At 23.3% G+C, this 14759-nt stretch overlaps 1 protein-coding gene across 1 annotated transcript in view; it reads right to left on the minus strand.

The window, feature by feature from the left end:
* The window catches only part of LOC102678545 (poly(rC)-binding protein 2), a 247919-nt gene that overhangs the window by 207413 nt on the left and 25747 nt on the right, over positions 1–14759 (minus strand). The window lies entirely within an intron of this gene.

The raw sequence follows: 14759 nt of genomic DNA on the forward strand, positions 1-14759 counted from the left end.
CTTAAAAAAAAAAGGAATCAAAATTACAAAAAGAGAGATATATAAAGAGATATTATAAAAGAAATAAAATAATAAAATTCTACTTATTATTATAAGTAGAATTTTTTATTTCTCGAAAAAAAAAAAAATTAAAGTATCAGTATGATATACGTATAGAAGAAACTGATTCTTATTCTTTGTATCTTCGTGTGTCTTATAATTTATAAGATTTTTATTGCTTCTTTCCTTTATAGTTCTATCCTTTGGCTCATGAACGTCGACATGTTTTACAAATTTCCACATTTCTATCTTATATTTTACGGAGAAGTTTTATAAATAAAATTCGATGGCATAAAGTTACATTCTGGATATTATGCAGACTCAAAGGTAAAATAAAAGAAAGTAAAATATAAAAAGAAGAAAAGGAAATATTTTTGTACATTTCTTGGTATTATTTGAATTTTATTGAATTAAGAAATAAATTGAAAAAATATTTAATTATTTTTGAATATGATACAAAATATAAAATATCAATAGAAAATAAGGAGACAAATTTTTGTAAATTTTTTACATTAGATTTTATAAATTTTCAGATTAATAAATTTTGTATTGAAAAGTACTTAAACACTTTGATATTCAAATAGCATTTTCATATTCATGATTATTTTTTCTTACATTATAACTTTTATATAATTAATGACATATTTATATAATACATGATTAATTGTTCACACTATAGAAGCAAACTACATGAATTTGTAAATCTTTAGTAAAATATTTTTTTTAATGTATATTTTATCAGTTTTTTAAATTTGTTATTTTTATTTTTATTATAATATCTTTAGTAAAGAAATGATTTAATATATTTGAAAGGAATAATTTATTAGTTAAATTTTTAATTAAAATTTATAAATAGAAATAGTGCTGAGAAATATTGATAAATTGATAATCGAAATAATCAATTCTCCTTTTTTAGAAAACAATTTTTTAAAATATAATTAAAATAAAAATTGCTAGAAACATAAAAATATTTAAAAGAAAATTTAAGGATTCTCTGTTTTATTTGAATGATATTTTAATGTAGAAATTTTAATTATTATAAAAAGAAAAAGTATTTTGAACATTAAAATTGAATATTAATCAATTGCCAATCAAATTCTGATTTAAAATACTATGGAATTAAATTTTACTGCTTGAAATTTGTATAAAATTCAGTTTTATTTAAATTTTCATTTAAATCACTAAAAATTTAATTATCGAATTATTTGTATATGAAATTGTATAGAAATTTATATAAAAATGTATATAAAATTAAATGTATAAAAATTTTTATTTAAATTTATATTGTAACATTAAAATTTAAATTAAATTTAGAAAAATTTCATAATATAATTTCAAAGAATTAAAAAAAATAATAATAAATATCTTTTTAAAATTTCAAATAATAGATCCATCTAACTTTATTTTAAATAAGTTTACTTATCTTCACTTATTTCCCAAAGTATTCAATTTACTACTCCATTTACCACTAATTCACAATCAACGAAAAAAAGAAATTTCTTTCGTTGATAAACTCCATTTCCCAAGTCATGGCCGATAAAAGGCCATTTTTCTAAGTCCTTTAATGACGGGGAAAGGTTACCAAAGACGGAAATGAAAATCTCCAGTACCTACTCGACGCTTAACCAGTCGACTAGGTGAGTTATGTGACTATAGAGTTCGATACGTGTTCCCTCTGTTGATACACTTACATCTACATGTATCTACGTGTATCAAGATTTGTATCAGGGATCGAGATGTCTGAAAGCTTTCGAACTTCTGGTAACTGAAGAGAATGCCTCGAAGGTTTAACGTGGATTGGAAGACCTGTTTCCGGAATCGATCTTAGCCGATGGTTAATTATTCGTTAATTATTCGTAAGTCTGGTCATTTTTTTTTATTTTCTTACTTTTTTAGACATTTTATTTTAGTATTTCTATTTTTATATTTTTTATTTTAACGAAATTTATACAAAATATTGTAAAAATTTTTGTAATTTTATATCAAATAAAATTTTCGAATTGTTATTCGATTTCTAATTTCAATAATTTTTTTGATAATAGAATTTTAAGTTTGGAATACATATCGGAAGTAATATGACAAATAATGATGATGTAATTTGATTTGAAAATTTTTTAAAGATAACAAATTTTTAATTTTATGTTAAAAAAAATATTTAAATAGTTAAATAGATTAACATAAGAATGAAAAAAATTATTTTATGTTGTGTCTTATATAGATACGTATCTATATATAATGTACGTATGATTATGATTTTCATTTGATTTTGAATACTAAATAACTTCGATGAAAATAATATTTCTTATTATTTCTTTAATTATTAGTATTTACTTTTTCTTTTTTGCTATACTTTTTTTTATATTATATTTAATTTAATTATATTTATTTTCAGATTTATAATATGTATAAAATATCATAATTAATCAGAAATTGTTTTTTTTTTCAAGTTAGAGATATTAATTAAATAAATAATATTTCTTTGTAGATAAACGATAAACATATCTTTCTTTTTATTATTTATTAATATTTTTTCTATTGTATTTTTATTTTTATAATATGTATGAAATATTTTAAAAATGATGTTACGCTTGTAATGTTACTCTTTCTGACTTTCCAGTTATCAATGTTTTAAAGAAATATATAATTTCTGTTGTATTTTATAAAATAAATTTATATTTATTAGAGATATAAATTCAAATAGTTTTGAAAATTAATTTTGTAAATAGTTTATATAAAATCATATTTTAAACATATGTTTTTTTTTGTAAATAATATGAGAGGCTAATAATTAATAATTAATCAACGAGTTATTTTATACAAAATGTTATAGAAGAATGACTTTTCTTTTGCCATTATTTTTCTTTTTCAAAATTATGTCAATTATTATTTATTGCTGTTGTGAATTATTTACTTTTATTATAAAATATTTCAACAATTTAATATTATTATAAAATCTTATTATCAAAATTAATCATTCAAAAAATATGAAAATTAAAGGCTGAATAAATTGATTCCTTTTTTCTTCCGATTTAACAATATTTTTTGGAGGATGCTTAAAAGAGTCTAAATGAATAATTAATCTATAATTGAACAATTCAACAAATGAAAGATAATATTTATCAAAAAATTCAATAAATAAAAAATATTATAAGCAAAAGCAAAATGTTATAAGCTTTGGAAAAGATAGAGATAGCATTTGTGTGATATTTTGCTATATTTTATTACATTTTAATTAGAAAAATTGAATAAATAATTATAATAATAAATTATATTTACGTTTATTCTATTTTATAAAAAAAGCAACTATGAGTCTTTGTATATGAAAATAATTGAAAATTTTCCATATATTGAAAAAATTTTGTATCTATCCTTTTTTTTTATATTATTTATTTATTATTTTTTATTAAATTTTAGAAATTGATTATCTTAAAAAAGTGTTATTGAATTTTAAAAGCAATATCTTTATTTTTTATTCAATAAAATAATAATATTATTTTCATTTTTATACAGATATACAGAGTATTTTACAAGTTTAATAAAAATTTTACTGCATATTTTACAATTAAAAATAGTATGAAAATGTTTTAGCGCTTAAGAGCTTCATTAAAATAAATAATCATAAGAAAAATATAAGGACAGAAAAAAATAATGGTCTTAGTTTTAAATAAGACTTAAGTAAAGAAAAAAAAAATAATAATAATGCTAAGTGAAATCTAGAAGTATGAATAAGAAATAATATTTAAAAAAATTTTTTTACATTTTTTTAAAATTTTTTAAAATGTAGAACATCTTAAAATTTTATTTTTTAAATAAATTTAATGAAATCTTAATATCAAGATAATGTACAAAAATAGAGAAATAAACAAAAATTTTATTTTTGACACGAATCTATTTAATTTCTAATCAATATTCCAAGAAAATCCGAAGTGAAAAGAATTTTTCAACATAATTTTTCCACAGGTAGCTTCGTTATTTTATTTTTACACATAACATATTCTCTGAAAAACTAAATAAAAGATCGATTTAGATGTGAAAGGGTATTATTCCGGCCGTTCACTTCAAAGAAGCGTTTAAAATGTTCACTCATGACATTAATGTGATATCAAAGTCGGATTACAAGTTTATTCATTGAACTTCACGCCTTTGAAAATTTTTTCTGATCGAACTTTAGATCAGAGCGAAACGCTAAAACACGAAGCAATATTTTTCCATTTTTTTTTCAGTATATATTGAAATTTACTATTAATTTAACTGAAAATTATAATTATAAATAAAATTTTTGTAATATGATTTAATCAAAATTATTTTTTATTTATTATTATTATTAATTCTTATTTTAATTTTAATTAATTGTCATTACATTAATATAATTCTATATTTTTATTCTATAACACACTATTTTATTATTCTTTCATTCTTATTGTTGTTAATTTTTCATTTATTCTTATATTTATTCTATATATATATTAATTATATTTTTATTATTTGTATATTACCATATTTATATTATTCATTATTTATCATTATTAATTTATTTCATTTATATTTATATTTTTATATTTTAGCTTCATTGCCATGACAGAAGTATGGCAATTGAACAATTTAGAAAAAAAATTCTAATAGATTATTTTTTTTTAATCTGATGATATGATGATACTTGGTATGTTTTCGACGAAAATATTTTCTTGAATTACTTGAATTATTTGATATTTTTAGATACGCTGTGGATAGTTTTATTATACATGTCCCACACACGGAATATTACACGTGATTCTTGACGTTTTGGATTAGAATTCTTGTAAGATTTCTATATTGGGACCACTGGCGAAGTGCCATAATTGAATGTCACAGTCGTGGCATTGTGATTCGATTACACGTGATACGTTACAAAACATACATTTTATTAACATCAATTCGATAGTGATTCGCAAAATTCGATAGTGATTTTCTTGAAAGATGTTTATTTGAAGAGAATTTTTTAAATAATTTTATTTTTTTGTTTATGAAAAATGTTACCAACAATGGATAAAACGATGAATAATGATATCATGAATATAAGAATTTTATATTAATTATACAATAAATATTATAGCATTTTAGATTCTTTTATATTTTAGATCTATTCTATTGAATAAGTAATGCTATTCTATTTATTGAAAAAAATGTTCAAGAAAAAAATTCTTGAATGAAAATAAAATTTATTTATTTTCTTTATTTTTTAATAAATATAAAACTAAATGTGCTGATTTGGTTAGAATTAATTTAAAAGTATGATTAATTAATTTAAAACTTTTAAATTTTGTAGTATCAATTTTGATATTAACATTATATTAGTTATATATTTTTTATATTTAGACTTAATAGATCTGGCTGTAATAAATTTTAGATTTATTTTTATTTATAAGAAAAAGTTTAAAGTATTAATAAGATATGCTTGTATTTCCATACTAATTGCATATTTCTCTATATTATAGAGAAATATAGATATATTACAAAATATAATCAACTTGTCCGAACAACCTTATTGAGTTTCAATTATTAGATGATATTTCAAGTAAATGTGAAAATAGAAATAGGTAATCTGATTTGTTTAATTTTAGAGTTTAGGTGAAAATCTTATTAATGAGGTATCTAACTTTGTACTAGCACTATGTTAGTTGTATATATCTTTTTACATATTCTTTTCAGATGAATTTGAAAAAGTTATTCTAAATATCAATTATTGACATCTCTGATATCTATAAATATATATATAGCTTTTTCTGTATAACTATATCAATATTAGTTGATAGTTTAAGTAAATCTAAATTCAGACATGAATAAATTGATCAATTTTAGAATTAAAATTTAGAACTTAAAAAATCTAAAATATCAATGAATTATATCTATCTGTCTGTGCTCCATATTATTTCATATTTAGATTCAAAATTCAAGTAATTTTTTAATCCTAATTTTTTGCTAAATATAAATTATATTTTTTTCTATGTAACCATTTTATGAATATAGTTATCCTAATTGACTTCAGAGAAATATATTTAGAAATAAATAATCTGATTTAAATTTTTAAAATAAAAATCTAAATTATCAATGAAATAAATAATACTTTTGTATTAATATTTTATCTTCAAAGTTATTCATATCATAAATTCATTTCATAAATATTCAAAATCATTTTATAAATATAGTAAACTTAATAAATTCAAAAAATCTTCTAATTTTAACACTATCAAAAATTTTTCTGTATAATTATTATTTTAAATTATTTTAATTAATACTTGTATTAAATAAAGATTTAAAAGTAATAATTAAATATAGCAAATTTTAGTCAATTTAACCTAAATTTAAAACTTTTTTTTTTTTTTAAAAATTTAAAATAGAAAATTCAATCAATTCAATTTATAGATGTATAGACTAAAAAGTCCTATATTATTTATGTATATTCTTTATACTCAAATAGAATGCAAAACTTCTAACTCCATCAATATTAAAAATAATATTTTTCTCTACAATCATTATTCTAAGTATCATTTGTCTTGATTGATATCCTATGTTAAATAAGAGTGGATAATCTGATTCATGTAGTCAATTTAAACTAAATCCACAAAGTATACTAGCTTTACGCTATTTGCGAACATCCCTTTACATTCATCCAAAAAACATACTCAAACAATCTTCCAACCTCAATACCTTCAAAAATCACATTTTCTCCCAACACTGACCATCTATATAAGCGTTGCCCTTCATGAGGAGGGCAAGCCACCAAGGAACTTCTCCATACACGAGCACGCCTCCCGAATCTAGAAGGCCACAGAGCCTGGGGCCAACAACGACACGGATAAAAGCGAAGGGGGAGAGGTTTAGGCCGGTTAGCTAGAGGAACCGTTCAGGTGTTTTAGCTTTCCACGTTGCCTCTCCTTGCCTTAGAAACCACTTTTCCTCGTAGTTTAATCCCGCCTTCAACTCAACCCCTTTCCTCTGTCCAGGTACATGCAGTTCACCACGATCCAAGGAAGCTGGAATTCTCCTTTCTTGCTCCCTTTCAACGTTTTACCCCTTTTGTCCGAATGAACAGGTCAAACCAGGTCCCCGTCGCTGCTTTTCTTCCCTTTCTTTCAAAAGACTTTTCCCCTTCTTTCCTCCCTGCACTCGAGATAATCGTGTTTTCGCCATTTTCGCCATGTTCGACTCTTTCAACTCGTTGTATGACTCTTTTCCTCTCGTGTCTCCTCTATTCCTTTCCCTCACCTCCATGGTTCCTTTGGAATTTTGTCATTGGAATTTTTCTTTTTATTCTTTTTTTTTAATAAAGGGGGGAGGGGATAAGGTTTGTTATTGTTGTTTTTGTTGTTGTTCATGGAGAAGGATTGTTCAAAGAGGAAAGAGATTGATAAGGACAGACGCGAGGATCGTTGTGATTTAGGGTGATACGAAACGGATTGATTGTTTTTCACAGCCTTTTTCTTCGGGATTTGAGAGCGTTGAATGTTTTTCGCGGGAATCTGCTGTTGTCTGTGTTTATTTTGAACGGTTTGGACGTGTAGACATCGGATCGATGTTGTGGGATAAAAAAGGTGAAAGAAGGCAAAAAATGAAGGAAGAATTTTTAGCGAATAGATTTTGCAAAGAAAGTTTCTTTTTTTTGAGATTTGATGATTGCAAAAAATATTGTTAATTTCTCATAGAATTCATGAAGATTATTTAATAAATAATAAACAACGTTTCATAAAATAAAATAATATTTATTTAAATAATTCAAAATGTTGCATGTAATGAAATTTGAATATTCATAATGAAATAACACAAAATTGATATTAAAAGTCTTATTCGTGATTGCTTTAGAAAAAACTATGTGTGTTGTTTATTCTCTTTGTTACTTTATATTTCTCAGTGTCACTCTGTTTCTTGTTCAGATTTAGATTCTTCTTTCGTTAGGGAAAGTCCAATGGAAGATTCTGAATTTGGAGTCATATAAATAATCTTATTATGATATTATTCTTATTATATGTGAATTAATCAGAATATCATTTTTTATATTTTTATTTTATTGTATTCATAAATCTCTCAAATCCTTAATTCTAAAAGATAAAGATTCTAAAGATATTGTATTGTTATCAAGCAAAAATTTTAACATTGACAATTGAGTAAAGATGTTAAAATAAATCAAATAGCAAATAGGTTCTCAAAAATATTTTACATTGTCTTTTTTTATAGTATATATTATTTTTTTTTTATGCAGTTGAAAAAACATCAAATATTCGAATAATATGTAGAAAATATGTCATATTATTTAAAAATAGTATTTACAAAATATTAGTATATTTTAATATGTACATATATTTATCACAAAATTTAATAACATTATATGAAAAAGTTTTTTCATGGTTTTTTAATAATTATATATCTGTTTATTTGAAAAAATTAGGTTGAAAAAAATTGTTCTATAGCATAAAAAAGTATACATAATAGTAGTATTTTAATAGCATTGCATTGCAATCTCTTCTATTTTTATATATTATATAAAATTTTTTCAATTCTCAATTTTTTTATTCATTAATTATTTGTTTCATAAAACTTAAGTATTATGCAAATAAAAATTATATCAGTAAAAAAAAATGTAAAACATTCATTTACATCGTTTATAAACCATGCAAAATATATGTAATGAGAAATATGTATTTGCATAAAAGTCTCTTCAAAATATGAAAAATTGAATTTATGTAATTCCAAAAATAACGATTGTAAATGATTCTAAATATTTAAAAACAGAAAAATCTTTAAAAAACATTTCTCAAGGACAAAACACCTTATACTTTTTCGTCAAAATCGATTTCTTTTCATTTGTTTCTATTATTTCATCCAAATTTCATCGGAAAATGAACACGTGATCTTTCTTTCCGATTCATTAGCAAATGAAAATACCGAAAAAATGCTTTTTTCGTCTCCTTTTGATTTCTCATCATTATCCTTCCTATGTTCTTCATAAATACAGTCAGTCATAAAAATCTTTTTTACATCTTATATGTATTTAAATAATAAATTGTGTTATAAAAAGCAACGAAAATTCGGTTTTTAATATAATCATATAAGTACATAGAATATAAAGTATCTTAATATTTATTCGCGAAATAAAATTTTGGAGAATCGATTTTAAAGATCAAACAAAAGTTGATACACAAAAATAGATTGAGATTTATTTATTGAGTTATTATTATTATTGAGTTATAAATAAGTTTGCTTTAAATAAAGAATTGAAAATAAGGCAGTTTACTATTTTGTCATATTTTGTCATATTTTGTCATAGTCTTATTTCATCATTTTAAATGGTTATAATATTTATAATAAATTTATAATATTAATAAATAACTTTCAATTGATATTTTCTACATTATCTTTTATACTTATTTTAATCTAGATGTGGACAATAATTTTATTTTTAACAAAATGTTATTTTTTTCTAAATGTGAAATGATGAAATGATCGATTCTTAAAGTTTTAATGTTCTTTGCATTCTTTTTTTTTTAAGGAATTTTTTAATATATAAAATATTCATATTTTATGCTTCATCAAGTAAAAAAGTGTAATTTTTAAAAATATAAAAAAATTTTAAGATTTTAAATCTTACATTTTCACGAAACAAAATAATAGAATGAAAAAATCAAAATTATATTATTTTTTTAATAATGAAAAAAAATTGCCTTTAATCTTCTTTAAGATTCAAAAGATTCCTGTAAAATTAATTTTTGTGTCATCAAAAGGTTTTGATGTTTTTTAATTTTTAAAAATTTTTTTCTAGTCCAAAAATTTAGTTCAAATTTTTCATTTAAAATTAAACAACTTATTGAAAATAGAAATTACTGTAAAAGTACCAAAAAATATTATAAAATCTATGAAAAAATTGTTAAATTTGTAAAATTCACGTTCAAATTTTCAAAAAATAATTTTAAAATTTTAATTATTGATCAAATTCATAGAATACAATTTTTGTGTATTATTAAAAATCATAAATAATAAAAAAGAAATTCCTATATATTGTTTTTAATCAAGAATTTTGATGAAACTTGGCTGAGATAAAATTATAATAGAAACTAAAATAATGTCATAAATAAATATTATTTAGAGATTCTATTATATTTAATACTTAAGTCATACACTATTTGAAAATACTATTTTATGCAATGCTTAAATCACAATGAAATACTATTTTTTATTTACATTCAAATTCAAATTCGAAACAAATAGTAAGATATACAAATTAAAAATCACATGTTCAGTTCATCTATATAAATATTTGTAAATCTTTTATTAATCTTTTTGTAATTCTTATTTTAGTTAAACTTAAAAAATTATTTATTTGAAATATGAAATATTTTCTTTTCTTGTTAATAAAAATAAAAAAACTGCACATCTTTCGAAGAAATAAAAATATTTATCCCTGCAAATCTATCCCTCTCAAATCCTTGTTATTCCTAACTTTACAATTCGCTTTGTTCTACATACCATACAAACTTTCATTAATCTTTTCAAACACATACATGTGCGTTTCTCTTTAAATTAAAATTATTCTAAATAAAAAATTCTCTTTTAAATAATAAAAACAAAAAACTCGAAGCAGCACCGATAATATTTTATTTCACTCAACTAATCATTGCTTCAACTTTTATTTCACATATTTCTTGGAAATGGAACTTTCTCGTTCGACTGTACCCACACACAGTGACAAAGTGTGTCTCTCCTGTCTCTCAACCCCTCGCGACAGCGCCCCCTACCAACTATCCCTCTCAGCCAGCCGGCCATTGTTTCTCGAGCGGCTATTCGCGTTGGGTTAATTAGTCCACGCTCCAGTTAGTGAAAATTGAATCGAAACGGTCCCGTGATACGGAATCCTTCGTTTACCGCCGTGTTTAAGCAGGCCGACCGAAAACCTGGCCAGCCTATTCTGCTCAGGCTTAAACCCTCGATGCCACGGCTAATTAGTCGTTTGCTTTTCGCGCCTTGTTTTCCAAGGAGAATACCAAAACACAGGGGAAGGGAGAGATTCGATGAAATGATCGAACGATTGGCGATTTTTATTTATCACCTATTCTTGGGTTTACTTATTTACTTCTTTTCGAATTATTTTCGAGAATTTAGCGAGATAGTTTTTAAATTAATTTATTGAAGATTAAAATTGGATATAATTTTCAATATTTTTCATGTTTTTAGTTTTATTAATTAGTAATAGTAATTATTAATGTATAAATCTAATAATATGTAAATCATTAATACATATATGTATTAATGATTTGTGTTTCTTTTTTTTGGTTTGATTATATCCTTTTTGATATCTTGTTTTTATCATATCCTTTATTTTTAAATGATAAAAAATAACAATATATAATAAATGAATGATTAGTAATTAAATTTGTGATTAATTTCATTTTAAATTTTTAAATTTTATTTAATATCAACTCAAAAAATGTTGAAAATTATAAATAGTCTTAATTTTTTGGCCAAAAATTGTAATCATTTTATGCAACATGAAATTATTTTACTTATAAATATAAAAAATAAATTTTTGTAAATTTAGTTAATTAAGAAAAATTTGTTTTCTTTTTTTTAAATTTTTATTTTGATATCAAGATTTTTTTATCTAACTTATTATAAAGGAAGTATTTAAGAAAACCATTAGTGAATTAGTTTTTAATGTGAATACTATTTTCTGTTATAATATTTGTTTATATTTTTTATTTTTAAATTTATAATAATTTATCAAATTCTAATCAATATAAAATTGAATGTGTCCATCCATTAACATTTTAGAAAATAATATTTTAATAATTATTAATGTTTTTCACATTCTTGTATGCACTATGCTCTGTTTAAAAAGTAAATGTTTTATTTATATTTTTATATTTTTTTAAAAAAATATATATTATTTAAAGCATCTAATTTAAACTATTAAAACTTATCTAAAAATATAAAAAATATATTATTATAATGACATTATTATAATTAAAATTGAAAGATACAGAGATAAAAAAATCTTCAAAATGTATATATATAATTAAATTAAAACCGTTCAAAATTTCTAATATTTTTTATCTTTTTTTTTTTTTTGATATAAAATTGATAAATATCCATCATAAAATTTTTTAAAAAAATAATATCTAATTCTGGACAAATTTAATCCAATAGCCAATCCTGTATATGTATCACTGATCCATTCAAACGAATGTTCACCCTTTAACGAATTAAACCAATCAAATCTCGCTGGCAACGAACTGACAAAAAACCCAGAACAATTCTCTACCGTTTTAACCCTTCCTAAAAATCCTCCCTAATTCGTACAATACAGCCGTCCAATGCTGCAGCTAATCTCTTCACAAAACTCGTCACATTCATCACGATCTCGTTCTCCCATCAATAATCACTCAACTTCCATCATTCTCCAACTTTCGAAATTTCATCGACAGCTCCGCTTCGCCGATTAAACTAGACACCAGATCGTTCCTTTCTTTTTCTCTCTTTTTTTTTTCTTTTTCCTCTCTTGGTCCTGCTCCTGTATATAGATTGCCGATCAATAGAGCATGCTAGACTACGTATCACCCTTCCTCTCTTTTATCATTCTCCTCTCGTTTGATCCTCTTTATCGTTCCCACCCTATTTTGATATCTTTATTATTCTCTTTCACTTCTCCTTATTTGTCATCTTCTCATTTTTAATTTCCTTAATCTTCTTTATTTTCTTTTTCTTTTTTTCTCTATTTGTTTCTTCATTGGTTGAGAAAAATTTACTTCTTAAAAATATTTATTTTATTATTCTTTCTCTTTTTATATATTTTATTCACTTCTTAATATTTATTATTTTTTTTATTGTACTTTTTTTATTTTTTATTCTGTCAATTTTTCTTTTTTTTTTTTTGTTTTAAATTAATAATAAATAATAATAATAATAAATATTAATAATAATTAATAATAAATTTCCTTGTTGTTACATTTTTTTTTCGTTTTTTTCATTTCATTCTTTTTGTTATTTTTTTGTTCTTATTTCTTTCTTTTTGTTGATTTTTTTTTGTTATTATCTTTTTTACAATTTGTTCTTTCCTTTCTATATTTTATTTCTTTTTCATTTTCTTTATTATTCTGTATTTTTTTCTATTTTTTATTATTATCTTTTGGATGCTTTCATCCTTTTTATTATATTTTAATTTCTACAATTCTTTATTTTCTTTATCTCTTTCTTTTTTCTCTGATTTCCTTCATCATCTTTTTTATTCTCTTCTTTATTTTCATTTTCTCTTTTATATCTTTTTCTCTTCGTCACCCTTCTTTCTTAAAAATTTCTTCTTTCCTTTTTTCTCTTGTCAATATTTTATCTCTTATTTTCCTTTATATTTTATCTCTTTTTCTTAGTCTCTTTTTTTTTTTAATAATACCTTTCTTTTTCTTAGTCTCTTTTTTTCTTTAATTTCTTTTTCGTTATTTTCTTATTTTCTTATTTTCTTCTTTTTTCTTTTCTTTTTATCATTATTTTTTTCATTTTCCATATCATCTTCTTCATGCCATCTTTCTTTTTTCTCTTTTCATCTTTTTATTTCTTTCTTTTCGTCATTTTTCTTTTTTCTTAATATAATTATATCTGCCCTTTCTTCATCATTATCTCTGTTATTTCTCTCGTTATTCATTTTCCTTTCTTTTTTCTCTTTTTCGTATTCATTCTTTTTCTCTTTCTTCATCTTTCAATCTTCTCTTCTCCTTTACATTCTTCGTCACTATTTTCCCTTAATAAATTTTTCATCCTTATCATCCTCTTTTTCTTTTCCCTATCATTACTCCTTTTTCATCTCCCATATCATTCTCTCTCTCCTCCACATCTCGAACAAAACTACAAAACTGCCTCATCAATCCCTTCCCACTGCAACAGGCCACAGGACAGAAACGTCTCACCGCAAACTCGATCGTCCGATACGTACTTCTCCATTTTCGATTTTCAATATCCACCAGATAATATCGTTTTGGCCGACGTCGCCGTATGCATGTCCTCTCCAACTAATTCGCGGATACGCTCGATACGACGACCACGCGAAAATTGAAAACCGATGGAAAACCCTCTGGATCGGGATATCGCGATTTTTCCCGCAATCTCTGCCTCCCTTTTCCCTCTCGACCTTTCCCCAACGATGACAAATACGAATGGTCTTGGATCGGAACTTTAATTACCGCCACTATCGAGTATCTATGGCACCATGGAAAAGGGAAGGGGGAAAAAATGGGGAGGTTGACGGGACAAAAGAAATTAAATGCAACGAGGATCAGCCCGATGGATGGAAATGTAAAACTGGATTTTTTTTGGCTCGTCCCGTGATGGGTTCCCTTTTAAGGGATGATGTACAAGATGCGTTATTGCTCTCGAGTGGGCTTTTCGCGTGGATGTTTTGTTCGATCTGGATTTAAGATGAATCTGGGATTTGGGGGTAGATGTAGGGGTTAATTGATGAATTAAATGATAATGGTGTCAAGAACGGGATTGAACAAGATTTTTATTTTAAAAAAAAAAAAAGGGGGGGGGGGATAATTATTGCGAGTGAAAGAAGAAATAAAAATTATTGAAAATAAATTGTGAAATTTTTTTTTTTGAGAAGTAAATTGTTTTTAAATTGTTTGTTTTGATTATTTCAAATAGTTATACGAAATAACAAATAGTTTGTATTGAATAAAATTATATATATATATATATATATA

The sequence above is a fragment of the Apis dorsata genome, unplaced genomic scaffold (genome assembly GCF_000469605.1).
Source record: "Apis dorsata unplaced genomic scaffold, Apis dorsata 1.3 scaffold_381, whole genome shotgun sequence".
NCBI lineage: Eukaryota > Metazoa > Arthropoda > Insecta > Hymenoptera > Apidae > Apis > Apis dorsata.